Source organism: Cibotium barometz, chromosome 64 (assembly GCF_041138505.1).
Source record: "Cibotium barometz isolate CiBa-2024 chromosome 64, ASM4113850v1, whole genome shotgun sequence".
Classification (NCBI taxonomy): Eukaryota; Viridiplantae; Streptophyta; class Polypodiopsida; order Cyatheales; family Cibotiaceae; genus Cibotium; species Cibotium barometz.
Window position 1 is genome coordinate 12,826,642 of NC_141109.1, and position 23,330 is coordinate 12,849,971.

At 38.5% G+C, this 23,330-nt stretch overlaps 1 pseudogene; it reads left to right on the forward strand.

Moving 5' to 3' along the window:
• The first annotated feature begins 2,433 nt into the window (after window positions 1-2,433).
• Window positions 2,434-3,506, forward strand: LOC147603334 (uncharacterized; annotated as a pseudogene).
• The last annotated feature ends 19,824 nt before the right edge of the window (window positions 3,507-23,330 follow it).

Below are 23,330 nucleotides of genomic sequence, written 5' to 3' on the forward strand. Positions count from 1 at the left end.
TATTCTTAACTAAATCTCAAATTTCCTATGTATTCAATCCATAACCAATGTTCTCTTGGCATTTGGCATAATATCAAAGGCATATCCGCATTGCATCATCATACATTAACCAATGGCATATTGCATGTAACCGTTGTGTCGACGGTGAAGATTGATTGTTGATGAACAGCTTTGTTTGTTTATGGAGACTTGGAGGGATTTAATATTCACGTGATCACAAGTTTTTTCTTGTTAATAACACATGTGAACATGTTAATAACATGTTTACATGATTACACGTTCACAAAATAGCAGGTTGCTGGTTACCTGGTAACTGGCCAAAATCTCATCGAGATTCACAAAAAACCCGACAGGCTCGCCGGGTATAATTAAAACCCGACAGGAACCGCCGGGGCTGTCAGAATTCCCTCTGGGCAACATATTTCTATATATATGAAAAGTCAATATTAGATAATTTGGAAAAAATCTCATATTTTGGGAATCAATTACTCCATATAGTTTTGGACATATCTTAAACATACCAACTCCAAATTTGTTGGAGATCATGGATTTAGATTCTAGTCTTCAAGATCTATCTAATGAAATGTCACATGAGGAGATTTTGACAAACTTTTGATTAAGTTCACCATGATCCCATTTTTCAAATGGGAATGGGAATTTTTCCAAATTATCTAATATGGTGTTTGAAGCCCGCGGGGCCCCTTGGGGATTTATTACTTGACAGCTGTTTACACACAGGTAATCTCTTATCTGCATGTGGGTATCTGCATGTGGGTAGTGTGGGTGTGTGAGTACTCGTGCGGGCAGCCACCCATAGTCACAGTGCGCGGATAGATGTGGGTGGTCCGCCACACGAGAGATGCGTGTGTGTGTAAGGCCATTCTTCGGAATGGTGCTTATCATGGGCACATGGTCGGTAACGCGGCCGAGTTGTGTCCTATGGTAAGTATGGCACGTTGTAATGGTACTAGTTGGTAACGCGGCAAGCATAGTATCATTATGACGATGTCACCTTCCCTTCCCTTTATCAAATGCGGGAATATGGTTGGTAATGCGGCTAATTTATGTCCGTATCCAATTCCTATTCCCATAGATTCGGGCGGCACCTTGTTGGTAACACAGCAAAATGGTGTCGTTCGCTAGTGCATATGCTTTGATTGCATATTGCGGCATTTGATCGATAACGCGATCAATAAATGTCGTAAATTTGTTTGGTTTGTCGGTAACGCGGCCTGTGTTGTTTTTATTACGTGTGATACATGCAATACTTGGTCGGTAACGCGGCCTGAGTATCACATGGGTCATAGTTTAAATCATATTGTCTATAAGTCTCATTTCATGAAATAGTAAAATCAAAGTAACAAAGTAATAACCAAAATAACACTAAAAAATAGATGATATTCTCTCTCTCATTCTCTCTCTCTCTCTCTCTCTCTCTCTCTCTCTCTCCTACCTCTATCTTTACTTGGGTGATTATGGCTAAACGTCCATGCAAAGAAGACAATGTAAACAAAATAATTCTACACACTATTTTAGTCTATCTTGGAGAATTTATGAAATCATTCAAAATGTCTTCTACTATTCACTCTCTCTCTATATATCTATCTCTCTCTATATCTATCTCTCTCTATTTTCCTTCTCTTATCTCTGTCTTGACTAGGTGATTATGGTTAGATTTCCATGTATAGATCACAATGAATATAAAACAATCATATACATTGTTTTGAATTATCTTTAAGAATTTATAAAACCATTTAAAATATCATCTTTAAATTTTTTTGAAATTATTTAAAATGCCATAAAGGGATTATAAACATTGTTTTGCAGTGTCTTTAAGAATTTATGAAACCATTTAGGAAACTATCTTTAAACATTGCTGAAATTATTCAAAATGCCATCTAGTATAATCTCTCTTTCCATCTATTTCTCTCCTCCTTCCACTGTCTTAACTTAGGTGATTTTGGCTAGACAGTGAATATAAAACAATTTTAATCTCTCTCTCTCTCTCTCTCTCTCTCTCTCTCTCTCTCTCTCTCTCTCTCTCTCTCTCGCTCTCGCTCTATCTCTCCCTCGATTCACGTGATTATGGCTAGAAGGATATGTATATATGACAATGAATATTTAGCTTGACTATTCAGTGCCTTTCCTCTCTATCTGTGTCTTGATACTCTCTCTCTCTCTCTCATATATTTCTCTTGATCTACTTGATTGGTGGTAGCAGTTCAGTGAATGTGCAACAATGGATGCTTCTTTTGTTTGATCAATGATAATTAATGTGACACACTTGTTACGATTGTTTTACCTGTTTTAGTGTAAAGCGTAAATGGATAACATGTTGATGTATTGCTTAATGTTGTTTTACTATTGTTTGATATTCTGTTTTTGTTCTGTATCTAAAGATATTTGCTAGATTTGCGAGCGACGATGGCCACCATGCTCTCCATCGAAGAGCGAAAGATCATCCTGCGAGCCATTCGCACAGAGGCAGTTATCATAGTGTCACAATGTTCAGAAGAAGCTGTCAGAAAGACTAATGAGTCAGATATCCTCATGAGAGACCTCGTTGTGCAGATCTGGGAAAATGCACAGTGTCGTCTCAGATGCGAAGGCAACGTCTCGCTGAATTGTGTGAAAGACGAAAGTTAGTCGACTTTGACTACCAGCACAGGATACGCACTATCTTGGGGATTATGCGTTCGGCATACGAGGATCTCAAAGATGTCGCACCACCTTCTGCCGACTTACGCTGTCTACAACTGTGGGACACAACATGGAACGAGCAAAAGGTGAAGAGCAAACGTATGAGAGTTCTTTCTGTAGACACACTTCCCAAAAGAGTGCGCATCGCCCAAGATATAGCCGCTGCACCGTCCGGACAACCGGATGTGAGAGGGACGGGCGCAATCATGCGTACCATTTTCAACGAGCGATGTACACACCTTATCGGCGTTTTGTACGAGGCCTTGATCGAGGGGCAAACAATAGGGTCAGGAGCTTTTGGCACAGTGAAGGAGTATAAGGTCCAGGGCATCTCATTTCTTCCAGAGCACGTTACTTTTTGCGGAAAGCTTTACAAGGGAGAAGGCAGCTCAAGATTTGAGAGCTTTCAGGCAGAGCAGGGCATGCAGGTTCTACACCCGTCCATCGTGTGATGCATAGCCTTCACCAAGGAATCATCGTGGATCACTATTTTTTCGTTATATAACAGTGGCTCGCTAGGTGACACGCTCTTGAAGGTTTCTTTCAAATATAGTGAGTTTACCAGAGCGATGTACCGCTTGGATCAGGGATGGAAAAAGCCCCCGCCTGTTGACATACAATTAAGCCAGGTGCAGCTCGCTCAGATAAAGGAGGTGGCTTTGAATATGCCTCACATTATGCATGCCTTGGTGGATGGCCTAGCAGCCGCACACATGGCTAGCATCATTCACACTGACCTACATCCCTTCAATGTTGTGCTAGATTTTACAAAGGATTTAAAAGCACGCATTGGTATCATTGACTAGGGCCTTCTGCTGAGAGTGCCCAAAAAGCGAGTATCGCTCAATTTTGTATTCGAAGCCAGTAAAAATCCAAAAAAGGTGGCAGAGGCTCAAGCTTAAACAAGCGACCATGGATAGCTCCAGATATTTTTGATCCTCTCTTGGAAGATGCATACACTCCTGCGAGCGATGCTTTTGCCTTGGGATATTTATTAGAGGTGTTATATGACTTTTGGAGGAAAGTGTAGGAGTTGTGGATGGGTGGCAGTACTCACGACAAAGCCACCATGGACGCAATTATATATAAAGTCAAAAATTGGATGTGCTTGCCTAATTGTGATGAGAGAAAATCTCTCTTGTTGCAAGTAGCAAAATTTTTTAGATCACTTAAGATTGAACCAGCAGTGGTACGTTTTATTTTATAGTTCATTAAAATCCTAAAGTCATCTTTATTTGTCCTCTATTCGTGCAGACATGGGAGACGCACTTGAGCGAACAAACGCCACGAGCTGGCTAAGAAGTCGTACAAGCGCATGAAATCCCTTGCACATGGATTGACTGCTCGTGAAGCGACTAGAATGGCATGCCGGTTGTCAAAATGGGCAAACCCTTCTTATGCCCAATGGAAAGACATCAACAAACAAATAACCACATATATGATTAAAAAGATATGGCCATGCCCAGATGGCGAGATCAAGAAGGGAAGGTGGAAGGTGTCATGGTGCAATCAAGACGACATTAGAAATAATGCTGAACAAATATTTTTTGCATTGTCCATAACAATTTGTGACTACATTTTTGGCACCCACTTCTTCTATCATCACAGAGGCAATGATAACCAGCAATATACGCCCCAAATTTTATTGCACCAGCCGAATCCATGGCACACATAAAAGTCTCACCTCTAGGTGAAACAACCATTATATTAATTAATGGTTTTCTTTGTACATTGGACCATCCATCGCTGACTATACTACATCCAGAAAGCTCTATGCTGCTAAGAATTATTCTATGTACACGTTCTTTCACTTGAGCATAGCATTTCTTTAATAGATCATTTTGCATAGCATGATACGAAGGCGATGAAAACCCTGATCCAAATTCACCGATTTTCTTCCATGCTCTCTTCCAATGCTCACTCTCCACCATCATCATAGCACTCCCTGAAAAGTAGATCGCTTCAGCAAGGGCGAGCTGTGCATCATCAAGCAGACCGTTACGTAAGCTTTCCTGTAATGACTTCAGTTTGACACATGGGTATGTTAAAGTGGCGCTTGCAAGAAGATGCACAAGGTAGATTACTTTCTGGTTGCACATTAAAGTTCGGAGTACAAGCCGGCGATGCTTCCGGAGTTTGATGATCAAAACAACAATGTTCTTCCTACCTAGATACATTGGCAGTAGATGAGAACAGTTTCCTTGCGTCTTTCTTCTGCATTTCATCTCTTAAACGTTTGGCCACTGCAGGTGTAGAGGGGTGGGTACATCCTCCGCCTTTTTTCTTCACTCCACCTAAAAAGTGTTCTCTTAATTGAGGTGCCCCACCTGATTTTACTGCGTGGCATAGCTTACACTCCCAATCTATGAATCGGTCACCGATGTTAATTGCATATTGCCACTCTATCCTAGGTGTCTTTTTTTTTCTGCTCTTCTGGATTTGGGCTCTATTAGAAGTATCGCTCGGTCCAATGTTTTCTTCCATCTCAAATAACCTATTCAAGAAAGCATACAATAATGAATACACAAACGAAGTAACAACAAAGCCACTCACATATTACAAAACATATATCACCATAGAAACATAGAAGCCTTAAAAAACCAAGTGATTACTGAAAAGCTAAAATGTAGCCAAGCAAAAATCTGAAACTAGTTTGAATCTATTTTGACAAAAATAAAAGATCGTCATATATGTTGTTTATTATTTTTATTTTAAAAGAGAAAGACATCCATGATGATTCATGCTAACTGCAAAGGATGACTGAAAGTTTTTTGCCTATAGGAACTTTATTTTTCAACTTACAGAACCGTAGATATTAATTTTTGCTAGACTTTTAGCATCAAAAAGACAAGACGAATGCATAAATGTGTATTCTAAGATTAAGATACATGTAATTGACAGCATGTATACAATGCACATTGCACCCCCGATAAAGGATGTCTTTTGTACCCAATTAAGGATACTTTAAACAAATCAAAGATCTATGATTGCCCAATACTCTAGTATAGGACAAAAGACCTGCTCTAAGACTCTAACATTGACAAAGCAAATCAAAGATCTATGTTTGCCCAACACTCTAGTATAGGACAATAGACCCTTGTCTAATAAAGACTATATCAAATATCAAGAACCAATACAAGCCCCTAAGGAGGACTCTTGGCTCCATCAAACCATTTATAGAGCAGAATAAGGTAGACTACCTGCGCTGCTCGAACGCAAAGTTGAAATGACTCCAACTTTGTCCCTAAATCTCCGCGAGTATTAGCTACGAACCACACTCAGCCCACAATTCAAAGAATTGAGGACTAGTGGCTCAGTAGCCTTAGGAGTGCCAACAAGGAAAGATAATAGCCCCTAAGATAAGGACGTTCTTCCCTAGAGGACGCTCCTAGCCAACCGGGAGCTCTATAAGGCACTTCAAGGAAAGATGTGACGCTCCCAAAACAAGGAAAATCTTCCCAAAAAGTCGACTGAAGGGTGTCGAGCGTCTTTTATTAATAAGAAATATGCCCGCTGGGATTCTTTGTTTCCAGGCAGGGCCCGTCGGGAAACAAAGAATCCCGACGGGTTTACAGGAATAGTAAGTTTTGGCCGATAAGAGATCAAGTCTTGTGAATATATGTTGTGATCACATGTTTTAGAATGTTAATAACACGTTTTGTTAACGTGATCACGAATTTGTGAACACGTTTATGAAATCCCTGATGGAGAGCTTTGCTTGCTAATCTCCTCGCCAAGCCTTCCCACCCTCTTGGCAAGACTTGGGTCCATGTCTTCACTCCATGTACCTTATCCCCCTCCTTGCCACTTTTCCAAAAGAACTCATGTGACACGGAGAGTTCAAGCCATGCTCCCCCTTGGCGTGTCCACCAATGCCAAAGGTACCCTCTCAACATGCTAGATTCTAGTGCTCGTGTGAAATGAACTTATACAATTTGATTGAGAACCTAGCAATTTAAAGAGAGTAGAGTGTTTTAAGGCTTAAAATTCAAAGCATGTATTCATGCTCATGTACATTACAACTTAGCATGTAATCATGCTTGCATTATGTTCCTTGTACACTTTCTTCATCCAAACATTTTGCTCTAAGGCTTGCAATGATCATCCAACCAAAGAGAAACAAACAATGCCCTTACCAAGGCATAGAAAATGCAAGAAACATTAGTGATTGCATACTCTTCTTTTAATCCAAGTTGTTGGCTTCTTTGCATGTATTGGGTAAAGTGATTGTGTGGGTATGACAAAGAGCAAGTAGAAGTTTAGAGCAATGCAAGCTATATGTAAGGAAGTGATGAGAATCCCATGATAAGCAAGAATTAGCCCTAAACCCTATTTTCTCCAAAAAGCCTAATACCCTTGGCCAACTTGATCAAATACATGATTGTGTAGAGAAGATCAAGAGAAAAAGAATTGTTGATTGAAAATTCAAGAAATCCCACCACAAACCCTAATCTTAAAGGTAATTCCCAAAACCCTATTTCTATCAAGGAAGAAACCCTAAAATTGTGATCATTATAGCAAATACATGATATGAGAGGGTAGAGGAGAGATAGGAGAAGAGAATTAACACCCTCGATCTCAGAAATTCTAATTAGAAACCCTAATTTGCAAGAAAACCCCAAATCATCCAAGAGAGCCAAGAAGCCCTAAATCTTGGGTGGAATCAAACATTGAGCAAATGTATGGGGAGGAAAAAACATAGAGAAGAGAAACTTAATGCTAATTTTGGAAAAAATTTGGATGAAACCCTAATTTCATGAAATAAACCCTAAACTCCCAAAATGTTGATGAAATCATGTGAAATTCGACTTGAATGGAAGCTAACAACATGGAAAGGGCTTGTAATTGATGGTAATTGATGAAGATGAAGCTTGAATCACATTGATGAAAGGAAAACCCCCAAACTTGATGCAAGAGAGAGAAGAAATTCTACCATGTGAAACTCATAATAGGGCTATAATTAAGACTATGCTTACCCTAAGCTAAGCTAGCTTGCCTATTAGCCAAGCTACCAATTTTTTTTTTAAAAAAAACGCTCGAATAAATGCAACCAAGAATCGTGCAGAGAATTAGAGTCATTGGAGCCATTAAATTTCTAGCTAATCCATGGCTAATGATGTTATTAACTCCATCTCCACCATGAAGATGAAATCATGCGGAAGAATGACACAAGAAATTGCGTGCAACAAAGAAAACATGCATAGTCCCATGGCGGCCAGAAATCAACATGAAAAATATGGAAAATACCTTGAGTGAACTATTAGCTTACTTAGACCTCTTCTCCAATGCTTGAAAAAGCCTTAATGGAGCAATGGCCTACGCGCACTAGGGTGTGGCTATAGATTTACAATGGCTTTCCTTCTCCCTCCATTAAGCCCACGATTAAAGCTAAGAGCCTTCCCAAGGTGTGCCAAGCTTCAATGTTTCGTAATGTGCTGCTCCAAATCCCCCAGGTCAAGCACTAAAAAGAGGGAAAAGTTTTCTAGGGTTTTCAAGCTCACAAGAAGGGCTAGAAATTACAGAAAATATCAAAGAAATGGAGCTCTATGTGAAGCTTGGGAAGTCCCCGACCAAAGCCCTATGGTTTGGAGAAAAAATGGCTACTATATAATGAGCCCTAGCCATGGAGAGCTTCAAGAAAAGTGGTTTGGTCCATAGCCCTAAAAGATTTGATCCTTGTGCGCAAATTTGGTCCAAAAGATTGATCTAATGCTAAATTATTGCCCAAAAACCTTAGTAAAAATTCTAGTAGATGAAGCAAAATTCATGCAATCTCACCATTTTCCCATTTTCTTGATTAAGAAAACTTAATAGAAATTTTTAGAAAAATCCAAGAAAGTGGATCAAAATTAAAGCTCTGATACCAATGCAAGAAAACAAATGACCGGCTCAAGACATGGAGTAGATAACATGGGTGTAGGTCACCATCCTAACATCTCAAGAGGGAGAGGTCCACCATGGAAGCTTGGGCATAAGAGCTCCAAGAAAAGTAATAGTCAAAATGATCAAAAAGTTGTAGAATGCCAATGAGCCCTATGTATCATATAGCCCAAGGCCCCTAAAGGTGTAACACATGTAAATGACCCTAAGCCCAAGTGCCTTGGCCCCATCCCTCATGTGCATGTGACACCAAATCTACTTCATTACAATGGGTCAAGAGAAAGGAAAACGGGAGGAGTTAAGAGGTAATCTGGGTTTGGTTGATAGTTTGAGTCTAGAGGACTGGAGAGATAATCCTGGACATACCTACTTTAGCCTACAATATCGTAATACCTACTTTAGCCTACTTTAGCCTACAATATCTTAATTCCTCCTCTAGAATTGATTTAAAAAAATTCAGCCAACAAGCTTCATAGATTCCTCAGTGACTTTGAAGGTCTTCATAGATCCTAGCTCTGCCATCTTGATAACATGCATTTGAAATGGAGTTGGCACTCAACAGATTGGGAGGAAATGGAGCTCAATCAATTTCCTACTAGGAAATTGAGAGTTAATGATTTGTTACTCAAAGGTGATCTCTTTGTTAGTTACACTGAGAAAGCCATAGGGAGATTGAAAAGGAGAGGTATGCTTGAGGGTCATGGAGACAATTTGCTAATTAGATGCAAGGAATTATCCAAGCTGTTGGTAAGTTGAGAGAGCTGAGGAGAGAAAAAAGTGGGCAATGCAACTAGAAAGTTTGCAAAGGAAAAGAAAAGTCAAAAAACTGACTGATGAAGTTAATTTGTATTTAATATGCCAATTTGGGTTGAAAAAAGAGGATGATAGGTGTGCTAGAGAGGAGGGGAGATGGGAAAAATGGAAATCATGTAATAATAAAAGGAAACCAGAGAGATATCTTTTTAGACTCTTAAAAGGGAGAAGTGGTGGGGAAACTTTTAGATGAGAATGGACAACAATTCAAGAATGTTGAGAAAATTACAAGAAAATGGGTGAGCATATAGGATCAACCCTCAGTATGAAGGAGGATTGCTTTCACACGAGGTTTTAGGCATAAAATAAATTTCTAGGACTAGTTATGCATAGTGTGGATCCTAACAAATCTAGATGGATGGAGAGGGATATTGATGTTAACGAGTGCTGGGAAGCTCTTTTGAAGCTTGGAAGAGACAAAGATCTAGGATGGGATGGCATGTCTATGAATTTCTTCATTCCCTTTTGGCTATCCTTAAAGAATATAGTGTGGGAACTGTGTAAAAAGGACTTCAGAATTGGTAATTTGGATAAGGACTTCAAAGAAGGTTTAGTGAAATTAATCCCTAAGAAAACTACTTGTAGTAGGTTTGGTCATTGGAGGCCTATCACCTCGTTGAGTGTTATATATAAGATATTAGCCAACGTGATTGCTCTCAAAATCACTCATGTGTTACAAGAGGTCATTTCTGAAAAACAATATGGGTTCATTAAGGGTAGATCAATATATGATAATATCTTTACAGCCATGGTGGGGAGAGATTACATTCTGACTTTGGGTGGGCATTCTAATGTCATATTAAATGGGAGAGGGTGGTTGGGGGTTCTGAAGTCAAAAGATCTATGAGAAAAGGATGCCCTCTTGCCCCCCCTATTATTTGCTATTGCTTCTCATCCTTTGGTGGTGGCTTTGGAAGATGCTTGCAGAAAGGGAACATCACTGGGTTGACATTGAGACACAATGAGCTGATTATTTAGTGTTTTGCTGGATGACTCCTTGTTGTTCTTTACAAGCTAAGAATAATAACGTGAGACAGGCTGTGACTATCATATAGGAATTTGTTGTGGCATCTCGATTGAGATGCAACATTGAAAAATCCAAATTATAAGCCTGAATGAGGATAATTTCACCAACCCAGTCGAACTGCTCATCATTGGCCTCTCTGTCTTGATCTCTAGGGTGGCTACATTGTGGGACTATCTAGTAGAGAGAGGGATTTAGTGGCTCAGGTGCTTGTACATATCCAACTAGGGTGGTGTTCTAGTGTAGCAAAGGAATCTTGCTAGATTAAGGAATCAGCTTGCTTAAATGGAGCTAAGCTGGTAAAGGGAAAAACTAGGGACTTGCACATTGAACTAAGAAAAGGAGAAACTAATGTGGAGCATTGTAATAAGATCTAGAGGGTGAGCTAGAGCCCTAGTTGCTGGAAAAAGAGATGGAAGCTTCTATGGGATAGTCAACTGCCTATTAAATTTTAGGTTTTTCTATGGAGGGTAGGCTTGTGGGCTCTTCCCATTGGGTCTAAATTGATGCAAAAAGGAACTTTACCAAGGGGTGTTGTCTCAGGTGTAGATCTTCTTTGGAAGATGAAAAACATTTATTTCGGGAGTGCCAATCCATCAAAGGTGCATGGGGAAAAATTGGAAAGTTGGTGGATCAGTGCTTTGGGATTCAGGCCTACTGGGGTGATTCGATCTTAGGGAAGTTGACTTGTAATGATGAGGCTTCAAATGTACTTTTCAACATTATTATAGCACAATATTTGTGGGAAGTTTGGATCTCTAGTAGGAATGCTATTTTATTTTAGAATGGATCTCTTATGGGGCTAGATGTTATAGATCTGATGCATAAATGTGTGTGCATGTTCTGGTCTATTAGTGGTGTGAAAAAGCTGGAAAAAGAGGGGATGAGTCAGCTAATGCAAAAATTGCAAATGGGCATCACTTGATTTTTGTATTCATTTTGGGGGAACCTTCAAGCATACTAGAGTAACCTAACAGATGATTCATATATTGCAGGTTAGTATTCATGAGATTCTGAAGCCTAATCTGCCCAGATTTGGTCCCAAAACTAGAAGATGGTACCATAAAGAGAAGAAAATTGATCATACTTTTGTTTCTTTTATAGAAAACCTAGTGGGGGCTAGACCAATAGTCAAGATTTGGTCCAAAAAGGGAGATATTTTCGAAAAGCGAACCCCTAGAGGGTGCAGCACTAAGCAATCCATTTCAACGTATTTGAGTCATTAGGTTAAATTGGGACTAAAAAAGGGCCTCTAAAAAGTATATGCTAAATTTACCACCTCCAAGAAGTTTGGAGTTGATATGCTTAAGTTATGCCTTCCCTACTAAAAGGTATTTTTCAACGATTGTGACATCTATGTTACATGGATGTGACAATCATTGGAATCTACCTTTTAGTGAGGGAGGCCTAACTTGAGCATATTACCTCCAAACTTATTGGAGATGGTAGATTTAGAATCTACTTTCCAATGAAATATTACATGTGGGGGTTTCGATGTAGGATTTACAAGTTTCACCCATGACCTCCTTTTTTCTAACAAAGTGGTGATATGGTTCTTTTTAGAGGGCACTTTTTTAGTCAATTTTTTTCCTAATAGTGGGAGAGAATTATTCCAACTTCACTTAATATATCATCATCTGATTGCATTGGTAAATTGTTTAAAATGACGCTATGTAATAATCAAGATCCTCCTTATGCTTTCCATTGAATTTGGAGAAGTTAAGCTTGAAGGAAGGTTAATCACCCACGACCTGATGTAGTGAATAGTGAAGCACTTATAAAATTTGGCACCAATCTAGAGGGATATACCCGCTATCTTAAGAGAGAAATGGTGTAGAGATAGCTAAGGTTGTTTGGAGACTTGGAGGGTGTACTTTTAGGAAGACTTACATACAACGTGTGTTCAAAGGATATTAAAAAATATCATTTTCTATGAATTTGACTCAATAAAATATCCCCTTATTCTTTATAAACTCACAATTTATTTTAATGCCATTTAAAACCCTCTAGAGTAAGTAGATTTTTGTATTTGTTTTCTAAAAATCTTGGTTAAAAAAACCCTTCCTATTGATCGCATTACATATTTTTAAGTGAATTCCCAAGTCTGGAGAAGAGGGACCACATTTTACGCATCAAATGTTATCTGGGTTGAAGCGCTCGTATTAGGTGTGATCTAGTTCACCCAAGTAATTATCTCTTAACAAACAATATGTCATTCTAGCCCACTCTCGCATTAGTATGAGGTACGAGGATGAGCAAGTCAAGGACCATCTTGCCAATGTAAATCTAAAGAACCTTTATTAATTATATCATTTCAAGATCTTCCAACTCTAAATTAGTAGTTGGATCAATGGACATGGGCATCACATTCATTCAGAAAAAGAAAGACGAAAATTGTTAAACCACATGAGATTGGGAATCTCCCCTAGATATGAATTCTATTAATAACCCCACCCATTAGAGAAATGTTATAAATTTTATGCAATCCACGACTTGCTATTTAAATGTTAGACAAATGGGCAGCATAGTCATGTTTGTATGATGGAGCATAGGCATGAACAAACAGAACCATAGAGCATAGGCATCATATTTGTAAGATAGAGCATAGGTATCCCCATATGCATACAAAGGAAGCATGCGCATGATCCACACTATGTTAATATAATGTGACATGCTCCAATATGATGAGAGAGAGGCAAATTTTCAGCCAACTACAAGTCTATAGCAAGGATCTAACATTCTAAAAAACTAAAAAAGTAGAGAAAATTAGGAAATTCATTATAGTAGGATTGCAAATTAACCCCCAATGGGTATAAACACAAGATGAACAACATTGCATTTCCATTGACTAATTGATTACATGATTGCTTACATTGGTATGTGCTATAGTACCTCTCAAATGCATACAAGAAGGTTATGTACATGAAATCTGAGGGACATGTGAAAAGTAACCACCTTCACAAGTGTTTATTAGTGCTTTAACTAATGCCTAAAGCCTACGGGCACAATCTAATAAATTGGTGACCAAAACACTGGTTAGTTAATGTGTAGATGTATGTGCAACATATGTAGATTTATGAGTATAATCTAATCTAAACATTGTAGATCAATATTACATTTCCATCAATTAATGGGAAAGTTCTAGACATTGTACAAATCTAAAAGAAATATTAGCTATAATGTGTACTTTGAAAAAGCGCAAATTGATATGGAAGGCATTTACATTATAAGTAATCATTACAAGATTTCTCCAACCATTACACAAGCACAAACATGCATCGATGTCTTTACATCTGATTAGCATGAAAATTTTACCCATTGTAATATCATTACAATGATTTGTTCATAAGCTTTCTGCTTCTAGGATATTTTGTATAGCCTGATATGAGACTTTAATAATAATACTTTAACATACCGATTTTCTAATGGAAAGGATTTCCATTTGCATATCATGAAATTGAGCTAGGCTTCCATTCTCTTCATTTCTTGGTCCACAGTCTAGTTTTATTTGTATAGAATCTAGCCTAGTTATACTCTTTCTAGGATTTGCGGACCTAGTTACACTCTTCCTAGGATTTGTGGGCACTATATCCAGGAAGTGCAACACTATAACCATTGACAAGGAGCACATAAACATAAGAAGAGGTCCAAATAGCCACATAAATAAAGGGATAGAGAAATAAAGTGCTCTCACCCCTATTGACCAAAATATGAATCCCTTATTGAAGGATTCACAAATATAATCAGGGGATTTCCCGAGGGTTGTTCCATCACTCAAAGGCAAGCAAGTGGAAAAGGATATATAGCTAGTGTAACGAAGAGATTGTAGATTACATAAGAAGCATGTAAGAAAGCATGTCAACACACAAAGTAGCTCAATTGAAGAGGCCAAAGATGGTTTGGTTTTTTTCATTATTACGTTTTGATGGGTTATTAGGCCTCCGATCAAGGTACTCAGTGTAATGCTTGCACTTGCAAGGAATATAGATGCCATCAAGTTGTTCCTCAATGCTTGAACTGCTAAAGGAGCAGTCGTTTGTGGATCCTGCATGTAACCACATACACCAAAATGATAAATAACCTCACTAATGTAGTTAAAGGGTTTATTACATTTAACCATAATTATGGGGAACAATATGAGTGCCAATATGATTGGGGCTCTACTAATATTCATAATTGTAGGTAACTATATGATTGGGGATCTACTAATATTCATAATTGTAGCAATATGATTGGGGCTCTACTAATATTCATAATTGTAGGTAACTATATGATTGGGGCTCTACTAAACATGTACATAGAATGAAAAATAACCCTCAATGAAGGTAAAGAATTTATTGCATTTAGGCATAATTGTGATTGGGGATCTACTAATATTCATAATTGTAGGTAACTATATGATTGGGGATCTACTAATATTCACAATTGTAGCAATATGATTGGGGTTCTACTAATATTCATAATTGTAGGTAACTATATGATTGGGGATCTACTAATATTCATAATTGTAGGTAACTATATGATTGGGGCTCTACTAAACATGTACATAGAATGAAAAATAACCCTCAATGAAGGTAAAGAATTTATTGCATTTAAGCATAATTGTGAGTAACAATATGATTGGGTATCTACTAATGGGTGCTTCGACCTTCATCACGTGCATAATCCATACTTGTCGACTTTGCCGGTTTACGCCAACCACGGTGGTGGTTGGAAACCAGGACAAAGAAGCCAGCCGGCACCTCCATCTCCAGTATGCCACCTCCATTGCCACAAATCTACCACAAATGAAATGAAGAAGCAGAGTGCATGCAGTTTTATACCGCTTTCTTGAAAACCTTTTGAGCTGCAGACCTGCGAGCCCTCCGCGAGAAGACTTATATACCACATTGATTGCAATAGTTTAGTCTGATTTTTATCCACAATTGTTAGTGGAATTCCATTGATATACATTAGGTCATTCTACGTGTGCGCTTCGCATACTCAGCGACCCACTTTTTATTTTTCAAGGAATTTTTATTGTTCTACTATTGTGCTAGTGGACTCTTCCCACCACTCTCTCTCTCTCTCTCTCTCTCTCTCTCTCTCTCTCACTCACTCACACACACACACACACACAAAATCAAGACACTCCCACCAATATTCTCTCTCTCTCTCTCTCTCTCACACACACACACACACACACGCGCGTGCGCGTGCACACAGCAATCAAGACACTCCCATCAACATTTTCTCCCTTAAAAAATTATTAAAATTGTTAGCCTTTTGGGCATAAATTAATGATTCGTGATTGAATAGAAATCCAAGTCCTATGTGACCCATGACCGTATCAATCCTACCTACTCCTAGATCAAATAGATAGTATAATACACCACATCCATCGATGAAATGCATCCAATGTCATCCTGGGTCAAAAGAATAATGCACCCATGCGCATAGGTCCCTGTGGGTTCATGATAGTCCATATAGAACCACCCACTCGGATCATAAGTGAATACATCATATCCAAAAGTGAATGGCTGATAGACTATGTCTATGTTAATGCATAGGCATCCATGATCATCAAAAGAGAATGCCTCATACTCCATAACATGATCCATCAAATGTGAATCCATGTCCTCACTGCATCCATACCATTGCATAGATCCATAGGCATGATCCACATCACAAATGACTACCTAAGCATAATCCATATGTACCCAAGCATAATCCTCATCATTGTCTGCATAACCCTTGTAGAGGTCACAATAATAGACTCTCTTCTCATCTCTCAACAAAGTTCATAAACTAGATTCCCATAAATCCTCCATGAGGTACCCAATACCTACTCACTACTAAGTGCATGAGTAGCCTCATTGTCAATGTAATCCATATCATCAATGTCATCATCGATGGTGTCATACACATGCTCACTAGCATCATAGGACACCTCCTCATCATACGTAGAATGTGTTTGCACACTACCATCATCCACATCACCATAGATGCTCTCCTCATCACTAGTAATGATGGTAGATGAGTCATCAACAACTACATGAGCATCATCATCAAGATGCCTAATGTCACCACATGACCAGCAATGGATGTGTCTCCACCATGTGTGTAATCCTCATCCTCATGTGTAAGACCTATGTAAAATTCAATCTCATAGGCATGTACATGATCACATGAATCATCATCCCTTGTGTCAACCACAATTTCATGCACATCCAAAATATCCTCAATGATCACGTCTTCATGATCTCATGGCAACATATCATAAGCTGAAAATATATCAATCAAAGCACTTATGGAAGTAATCCAAGCATTTCCACTTTCACCCTATGTATTCCCATTGACCACGAACACATTGGTGATGTCTTGCTGAGAGAACCACCATTGAGATCTCCTCATTTATTTGGTGTCCAGAAATTACAGCAAGCGTCTCATCCACTTCAACATCCACAATATGTGCATAAATACCCACATAGTCATACTATGCAATGGCCAAATGTGATTGTGAATGGAAGTCCTTGTTTTTCCTTAGTAAAACCAACCTCTTTCAAAATAGAGTTTATAATAGCTCTTCCATCTTCCATCTACGAACTAAGAAATGGTACCAAGATTTCACATCCATTGATCACCCTTTTCTTCCCTTCATTTAGTAGTGGCTCTACCATAGAACTTAATACATTGATCACCCTTTTCTTGACTTCATTATTAGTGGCTCTACCATAGAACGTAACACATGGATCTCCTCCATCCATTTCTTGTGAAGAAGAAGGCATTTGACCATTGTTATGCTCAAACTCATTAGCGAGCACTTTCTCAACATGAGGTCTTGAAGCAGCAGCTCGATGAGTATTTTCCTTAAATGGAATATAAACATTACTCCTTGGGAATCTTGAGCCTTCGCCTGTGGTGTTTGTGGTGGTAGAAGAGGTGGTGGTAGAGCGGTAAAGTGTCATGTACCCAGAACATCTCCCTAGGAAAATAAGAAGAGTTGGGTTGTCCTGCCAGCTCTACAAATGAGTTGTCCAGGTGGTGTGGGTAAAGACAATGGATCTCTAGGTGCTATAAGCAGTTGTGCAATAGTTTGGAACCTTAGACATCTGCACATTAAAGTGTCATTATTCCTGAATTTTACATAGTGTGCACAATAGAGTAATGGCCTTGCTCTTAATTGCGGACATTCGTCGGTGGTAGTGTGATTCAATCTGCACATAGAGCACCACACCAATTCCATGCAAGGGTAAAGATGGTTATGCCCATGCCCAAATGTCTCTCTTCCCTCTTTTACCTTCAATTTCTCTACTATTGCGTTACTGAGCTCGTCTACAATCATGTTTCTAACTTGCTTGCTCCGAGTTCCAATCTCTTGGTAACTCGAAACATGCAAAGTCGTTGTCGTCAAAGATATTATGACATCTTTCAGTTGCGGCAATTTCAGCATATTATCTTCATATTCAATTACCAATTTGCATCATGCATCTAGAATGGCTGGTTGGGCTAGTATTAGATAATCATGATCTTGTGGTCTTTAACCCCTTTCCGGAAGCAAGGCAATAACTGAATGTCATTTAACCTCTCCCTTAGTTTGCACCTTGAATTTAAGTGCTCAATTTGAGACACATAATCTCTCATCGACTCCATTTCCTTTTGTTTGATATTATGCAATTGTGCCACATGGCTCCATCCACCACTTCTAGAAAAGCTAGGCACAAACACATTCTTGAGTCGGGTGAAGTTAACCTTATCCTCATGTTTGAGGGTTCGAAACCATTGATGTGCTTTTCCTTCTCTAGGGTCAATGAGAAAGCATGAATTATTGTCACATCATTGATAGGTGCGCAGGTTTTGCATGTGGATTCAAAAATCTCTATGTTGGATAGGATGTTGGATAGGATCTCTGTCCCCATAGAATTTTTAGACAAGTTTGGAAATGATGTGTGGCTTCATGTGGGAGGGTCGGGATTTTAGAGCAGTGCCTAGTTCCCTGACCATTCCTCGGCCCCCATCTCTACACCCATATTCAACAAATCCATCCTTGTGGTTTCATTAAGGTCAATGGTTAGGTCCACCCTTGGTCTGTGAGGAATTGCTCCCCCTACCTAAATCTCGTCCTCCTCCTATGTTGGCTCTTCTAGGTATCTCTGGCCGGTGGGATGGTCCTGCTACTACTGCACTTGGAGTGGCTCCTTATTAGCTGCCTCTGTATGCCTTTGAAGAATTAAAAGTTCCATGTCCTATATAAACGTAGGATGACTGAACATATGCTCAATATCTTTTTTGGTGTACAGACGCGGTCCTCTACTTCACGCACCGCTCTTGCTAGATTATCCTCTTCTTCTAGGGTTACAAACCCTTCCTCAGCTCTAGGCTCTTCATTTATGGGTTCTAAGTTTGGATTTTCTCCCTCACTTCTTCCCATGACTATCTCTGGCTCCTTCCCCCGTGATTGGAGTAGGTTAGCACCTCCCATCTCCTTTTGTTCCACTCTCGCCCTCCAAGTATCGAGCTCTTGTTTCCTTAAGCTGAACTCTCGTAGCTGTCGTTCCACCTCGATCCTTTTTAGATCTAATTGTACTTCTTCTAGGGTAGGGAAGAATATTTGACCTGTCCTAGCTGCACTTTCCATGTCCTGTCTCATGCCGGTGTTCAACCTTGAATTTGACTTTTGGATGGGCACTTCTTTAGGCTTTCTAGACATTCTAAATTTTGATGAAAACTTTAAAAAATTTAAGAGGTGACAAAGTAACTTTCATAAATTGAATATTTTGAAACTTTTAGTATTTCATCTAGACATGGCTTTGATTAAGTATTATAATATTGCAAGTTACTAACAAACTCTCAACATATTTATTTGGTAGTTTTTTTTAAATTATCTCCATTTTATGTTCAAAGCTAGTACTATAACAAACTTTATAGCCTTGAGCAAAAACAAGAATCTTTAATATGGTTAAATTTTATGAAAATGAGTTTTAACATAAATTTTAACAGCTTTTTCTAAGCTAGTAGTGCGACAAACTTTATAGACTTGAGAAAAAACAAAAATATTTAATATGGATGCATTTTATGATGATAATGTGTTTTAACATAAAGTTTAAGAGCTTGAAATTTCTTAAGATAAAGATACAAAAGTTTACATGTTCCATAATGTCGTTCTCTTACAACACTATCTATATATATATTTAAAGAGAGAATAATAAAGTAAATAGTGTACCAAGCTAAGAGAAAGAAAAATTAAGTAAATAGTGTACCAAGCTAATGTTGTTTGTTTTATAGAAACAAATACATAGTAAAACATGTACCAAGATATTAGAAAGCACACATAAATATTGAGGCCTAGACTTTTTTATTGCATAAAAGAGAAAAGTATATGATAGAGTAGGGGAATCTTAATGTTCTCTACTTTACCAAAGTTCCTTTCATGGATCCAGTATATAAACTTGTATGAAATGACATAGAGCATTTTAAATTAAATTAAAATACTTTCTGCTCTAGTAAGAAATGACAAGGAACACTTTCAATTAAATTACAAATCTTTTAGCTTGGTAAGACAATTTGAAAAGTGATCCAATTCCTTTAGTATAGTCAATTTATGTCATGATTTTCAAACAAAACCATAAAATTTCATGAATAAATTTAAATAAGGTCATGCATGCCTTTGAAGTTTGAAGTGGATTGTGAAGGTGTGAGGAAGGTTCAAGGATCCCCTCATGTAAAACAATGTAACGTGCACATACTTTTATAATTTTTCTACGAAACATTATAGTGTTAATTATCAATCAATACATTGCTAAATTTAATTTTTCCTAATATTGATAAAAGTATAAACCAACCACTTGTTTAAGTGTCATCATACTTTTACATGGTTTACTATTTCTAAAGCGTAGCATTTTGATTTAGTTTCACATGTCAATAGTAGCAATCAAAGTTTGAGTTACGAAGAATGATCATCCTTGTGAAAGCAATAGTTTATGTGAGGAATCAATGCATTCTCTACATACTTTAGTTGAAGTTTGTCCAATAGTTAAGGAAAAGGTTAATGTTTGAATTCACTAAAGAAATATACTTTAGCACTTCTAATGCATGTTTAGGGGATGATTGAATGGCTAGTACTTGGTTTTCAAGGAAAAAATTTTATTGAAAAATGCAAGCATAGGATGAAAAGAGAAGTGGAATTACACATCAATGTAGTATAAGCATAAAACTCAATTTTTACATCAAGGAGAGAAAATGTGTGATATCAAAAAGAATATGGATAACTATGGAATGTGTGCTTTATTACATCCGTAGTCTTGTTGTCCTTGCTCCTTTGAGTTGTATCCATGTGATACTTAATTGCTATGCAATATAATTTTTACCACCATCGGTAGTCCTTAGCTCTTGGTCCTTTGAGTTGTATTCATGTGCATCTAGACTTATAGCACAAGTGGTCCTTCACTTTATGTCCACAAAGGCTAACAATATTCCACATCTTGTATAGATGTTTGTTGGCCTTGCCAATGTCCTCTACCACGAGGATTACCTCTGTCGCCTCTCTGAGGTGTATATCCACGACCACCTCTAATGAAGGCTGAAAATTCTGTTGTGGTGACCTGTCCTGCCATTCACGACCATTACCATGGCCACGTGATGCGAATCTCCCCCTGCCTCTAAATCCTCTTTGCGACGAATAGAAAGCCTAATTTGTGCCATTATCATCATGGCTAGTAGATGCATCCTGAAATGAATCATTGAGTTTGATTTCCTCAACAAGCAAGAGTGAAACCAACTCATCAAAGTCTGGTAAACCTGTACTCCGAACCGAGATAGATGTATCAAAAGATTTATACTCCTTGCCAAGACCACGCAGCAAGGTAATGTCTACCAAATCATCATCAAGCATGGGGGCATTGATTGTTGCCAATGCATCTGCAAACTTCTTTATCTCTTGTACATAATCATGGATGCTCCTTCTATTCCGCTTCACATTATGTATCTATATTATGTATCTGTTGCGTAGCAACAACTGAGACTTGTGAGCACTCGTGTCTATATCAAACAACTTTACCAATGTATCCCATGCATCCTTGGGATTCTCAGCATCATGTATGTGTATGAGCATAGCATCCGAAATACATATAGACAGATAATGCAACACTTTGAATGCTCTTTCTGACCATTGCTTATGAGCTAAGGTTGTCGGGGTAGTTCCGGCTCTGGCTCAGCACCTGTAATGAGATTCCAAAAACCTTTTCCCTTCAAGAAACGTTTGATCTTGTACTTCCATGCCTGGAAGTTATTCCTATCCAGCTTTTCACCAACAATTATCCGACATATTGCTCCAAATACACCTTCTGTACATGACCAAATCTGTAACCGAGCCTTCCTCAGCTCAACCACACTCCAATGAGTGTTCTAGATACTCCAAAGTAGTCAACAACTTCAATTTTGATGTAGAAAATCAACTTGTATGCATCCAAAAATGAACTGGCTTAGACAGTCCAAGATACCCTGCTTTGATGCGCTTTCCAAGGCTTTACAATGTAGTGGTTCAATCAAGTGTGCATAACTTGCATTGACACCTAAACAACCTCAATGTTAAGTATCAACACCAAGCAACATGTGTACATATCAATTTTGTCAAACCCCCTTCTCTGTTCTGAGAAAAAACAGAAAAACCAGTAATTTTTCTCAAATTTCTTCAATCCTTGTCTAAATTGAGCAACCAGGCATTCATTAGCTTAGCAATGATGTCCACTAACTCCATGTAAAAGAAATTAGATCAATTGTTTAAGACCAGTGAGTAATTGATCGATTAATCACACTCTGTTTCTCTGCAACAACCAGTAGTAGACAGCCTGTTTAATGAGCTCATTTCTAGCTCCATTGATGATAATTGCTCAGTCCAATCATATAGCATCCTTCTCACTAGTGTGTACCACAAATTTGCTAGGCCAATTTTGATGTTAACCAGTCACCTCAGTGGATTTGAGTCCTCCACTTATCAAAAAATTAAAAAAGTACTCTTTTTCTGTTGTCCAGCCTGCGCCGCCTGCTCCTGAGGGATTTGGGAGTGATTACAATGTTAATTGATGATGGAATTAAGTCCCCAACACACCTAGGCATGTGTGCAATCCATCAATGCTTTGATTTTTGCCAAAAACTTGCTCCAAATGCATCTAAATTTGGCTTCCTTTTCTCTGTTTTGTGAGAGCTCAAAAACCAGTAAATTTCACTCATTCAAATGCATCAAAAATGCTCCAAAATCAGTGCAGGGCTTGTACATGAGTTTCCAACACATTCTTGCTTGTCACATACATATTTCTTTGCCAGATTTGCATGTATTTCACCATACATCACCGCTTCCAAGCTTCAATGGAAAGCTTCCAACAAACCAGAAATTTCCTTTGCTTTGGGCAACCCTAATTTACTTTGTTTTTACCTGAATCACCTGCAATCCGCTCAAGGATGTTTAGAATACCTTACCTGGTAGGCCAAGATCTCAGATCTAATAGTAATCGGTGTGCTCCAAGCTTCACAGCATCAATGGCAAGCTTCACAGCTTCTTCTCCCTCTTCTCTCACTCACTCATAAACCCTAATAGAGAGCACCAGGCTCTGATACCATGTTGAAAAATAGGTAGAGGGAGAAGAGACACACACATAGTAGCAAGCCCTATTGTATATTGCAAACCCTAACCATAGAGGGAAGCCATCTCCATACTCACACAATGCATAAAGCCATAATCCATAATACACACAACACACTATGAGTTGTGTCCACACACATCTAACCCTAGCTAATGTCCACACACTATGACCAGCTGGACGCAGTCATTTATGTCTCACACATGTTCCTACCTAACATGCCAGTACATAGCATAGCTGGCACACACTAACATCGAGCTTGAATCTCAACAACAACTATGCGTCCTCTAGTAGAAACA